This window comes from Drosophila sechellia, chromosome 3R, assembly GCF_004382195.2.
Source record: "Drosophila sechellia strain sech25 chromosome 3R, ASM438219v1, whole genome shotgun sequence".
Classification (NCBI taxonomy): Eukaryota; Metazoa; Arthropoda; class Insecta; order Diptera; family Drosophilidae; genus Drosophila; species Drosophila sechellia.
Window position 1 is genome coordinate 817,040 of NC_045952.1, and position 4,095 is coordinate 821,134.

Here is a 4,095-nt window from a genome sequence, read left to right on the forward strand (position 1 = left end):
TAAAGTTACCAGAAGAAGTAATGGAGGCAAAAGCTACAGATTTTAGGTAGGTACAGAATATATATGTAGACTCCGGTAATAGTCACACAAATATCTTTATGGGAGTTTCTAATGAAAGTAGAAATAGTTGAGCAAATTTAGACCAAACACTACAGATGAACCAGAGTAGGTTGAATCCCGAACGGCTTTCCCAACTCATCTATAGCTGGAATGTAAAATTTGATGGATCATGTAACGGAGTAAATGTTGATTGCTTAAATTCGGCTTTTGACGTTTTATGTAGGAACTTACACATCCTGTTAGTAGGTAAAGCTTACGAATGGAAAGACGTCAAGACAATTAAATGTACGGCCTTTTGTAATGCCTTACAGTATCAGTATAAAGATTACCAAAACGATTCCGATATTTTAGAAATCATCAGGGAGAGAAAGCAGAAACATGGCGATCCTTTGAAGCTTTGTACGACGAAATCATGGTTCTTGCGTCAAAGATGGTAAGACCGGTGGAAGAGAACCAGTTATGAGATATTCTGATAAGGAACCTTCTACCTTAGATTCGACATGAACTTTTAAATGTTCCAATCTCTTCAATAACACACCTCATTAAGTTCAAATAAGAGAGAATCTGATAGGCGTTGCAGTCAACAGGCGGTCTACAAGTGGTCCACAAGCGGTCTACAAAAAACATTTTGGGAACTACAGGAGGTCGACGGAATATCACAGCGATAGACGCTGAAGACCCTGAGAGCAACGGAGATCCGCAGACGAGAATGGTTGACGCCATAAGCTCAAGTTAAAGTTTTCCAATGCTGGTGTTGTGATAAGCAATGACTCAGTTGGGATATATGTGTAGAAGAAAGGAAGACTTCCTTTTGTTACAGGTGTGAAGACGACACTAAAGAAAAATAATATTTTCGGGAGAGAACTGCACTCGCAGGAAGAGGAGATCTAGAAAGCGTTTGAAACTATTCGGGGAATTGTCCATGATACCTGTAAACAATTAGTGTCTACCTGGTAAACTAAGGAACAGACTACAGGTTTTACGTGGAGGTATCGTTTTTAGAATTTTGTGAATTGGGCTTATTACAGACGGGAGTCAGCATAAGTGGCCTACGGTATTCATTAGCGTTAGAATGAGCACAAGTCGACAAGTCGCTTCACGAGTGAGAACAGCAGACGGAAAGGCGCATCCTGTTTTAGGGTACATGAAAAGTTAAAGTTATTTGTTATTCCATCACTGAATAAACGACTAATATTGGGAGTAGACTTTTGGAAAGAATTCAAATAAGCCCCATGTCATATTTCGACCCAGAAAAACCAAGAGGAATTAGTAGAGTCGGATAAGCAACGCTAGACATTAACGAAAACACAAAAGATGCAGTTGCAGAAAGCTATAGAACAATTTCCGTAATTTGACCGCCAAGGCCTAGGTCGAACTAATTTAATTTTAAGGTGTGATTTAGAAGTCAAATGGTGCTTGGAGTTTTTAAATGAGTCTGGTGGTGAAGCCAGGAAAGGTTCGTATTCGAAGTTGTAACCGATCATGCAAGTTTAGCTTGGCTCATGAAGCAGAGTAATCTTAAAGGATGGTTAGCTAGGTGGGCTATGCAATTACAGGGATATACGTTTACAATTCGTCATCGGAAGGGTAAGGACCATGTGGTACCAGACGCGTTATCGCGTATCTATTGTAAAGAAATCGCGGTGATTGAATCATTTGGACCGGATATTGACTTAGAATCCTTAGAATGTTTTCAGGAAAAGGAATATGCAGATCTGAATCAAAAATTACAGAAAACCAAGAAAGTTTGTATATATTCGGACGAGAAAAGTTCTGAACGTGAAATCGTGGAAGCTATGGGTTCCAAGAACTCTGACCGAATAATGTAGTTGTATCAGTGGATATTGGGAAAACACTGGATCTTATACGCAGACATTTTTATTGGCTCGGAATGGTTCGCCAAGTGAGCGAATATATTAGTAGATGTGAGATCTGTAAAACGATGGGTCTGGCAGCGGAATCGGAGCGTCCTTTCTAACGGATGTACGTTGACATATTAGGGCCTTTTACCTGGACTAAGCAAGGACATGTTGGATTATTTATAGTGGTAGATCTTTTCTCAAATATATCATTGGTTGTGCCCTTTGAAAAAGTTTACTTCAAAAGCGTTGCAGGAATTTTTGCAGAATGAAATATTCTTTATGTTTGGAGTTCCCGAATCATGGCGTTAATAGCTCACAAGTTCAGAGCTTCACGCTTTTTTAACTTCATATGTGGTATGGCATATGAATTCGTCCATTTATTCGCCGCAATCCAATGTGGCAGAACGCGTTAATAGGTCAATTATAGCAGCTATATATACCAATAATAATATATATACCAATACAGGCAATAAGCTGCTCGTTTTAAAACTCAGTAAAATAATTCTTGCAATGTTCCCCGTGCTCTGTTCGGATTTAATATGGTTGTTCACGGATCGCAGTTTCGGTCGTTAAAAAATGTATCAGTACTTAAAGAACGTGCATGGAATTTAAATAAATCGGACCAGTTAGCGGTATTTCGGGATAAACTGAGAAGTAATAAATAAAGAGTTGACGATCAGAATGCCGCCACTTCTAATCTGCGGTCTAGACCCGTTGAGTACAAAGTTAACCAGGATGTTTTTCGCCGGAATTTAGCGCAAAGTAAATTTCTGAAAAATATAAATGCGAAATTTTGTCCCCCCTTTCTTAAGTCTAGAGTGCGAAAAAGGTTGAGAAATTCCTGTTATGTGTTGGAGGATTCCTGTTATGCTAGGATAACAAGTTGGAACGTATCATACGAAAGATATTCGTCAAATTATTTTCTGTCTAATTCGCGAGGTTAAGAACTACTAATTAGACAGTGGTTGTAGGAGACCGTGGGAATCAAACGGATTTTGAAAGTAAAATGGCTTGGTTAAAATTTTAGTACTTTGTTGACAGACGGTAGGCGAATCCGCGAATGCGACAAAACGCAGCGAAATCACGATCAGCAAGAATTAGCTACGAAAAGAATGCGATTCTTTGTGAAAGCTTTGGAAGTAATGCAAGTATGCTGGTCTATTGTCTACGATTGTGAACATTGCAAAAACACTGATCAAAGAGCGTTGCGCATTATTTCGCTTATAGTATTCATACGCCAGGCTTGCGCCCAACTGGCGGATACCTTAATCGTATGACAGCAAAGCTCGAGCTACATTAATCATAACCACGTTGCTAGGTAGTGGATACATCTGGAATTTTGGCAGCTGCCCGAAAGGGTCAATTAATAACGTTAACCAGAAGTCGGAATTCGACCAGGATCAGGAACACGCAAACTCCATAGCGAAACCTAACCTCATTTGTACCCATTCTGAGCGTATGCACATGGAGTAGGTGTTGCTGAAGGTGTAGGTTTAAGTAAACATAAATTTATAACGTTTTGAAGATTTGCCTAGTGTCCTTGAAATTATGGAGCAGTAACGGATAACAGTCTCCTTCACAATACAAAAGAGTAATCTAATCATGTTTGGGATCTCTAATATATATACAGTCGCACCGAAGGGCTCATAGGTAGGCTGGGTTAAGACGCGATTTCAACGAACAACATCCACGTAGGAGCGGAAATAGGGGTCAATAGCAATTTCAGGTCTCTATTCGAACTTCACGACCCACGTAAAATAAATATTTGGCAAGGATTTCCTATTTTTATCCAGTTATAGCTCACGGAGACGGACATTTTCAACGAGTTTATTGGCAATCTGATTTTTGAAGGAAATTCATCACAAAGGTCTTCCGTCCGAAAGAAACGAGGATAATCAGGGAATAGCTCCGAGAAGTATGTTAAGTTCTTGCTCAAGAGAAACAGCAGCTTACTGCCAGTACTCTCCAAGATACTCGAAGAGTATTTTTGTGCAGAGTATTAACGGTGATTAAGGGCTGGTCTGATCCCTGATAACCAGTTTGGCTTTAGGCGCCGCCACGGGACACCAGAGCAAAGCCACCGAGTAGCGCAATATATCCTGGACGCCTTTGAGAATAAGAAATACTGTCTAGTAGTAATGCTGGACATTAAGCAAGCCTTTGATCGTGTTTG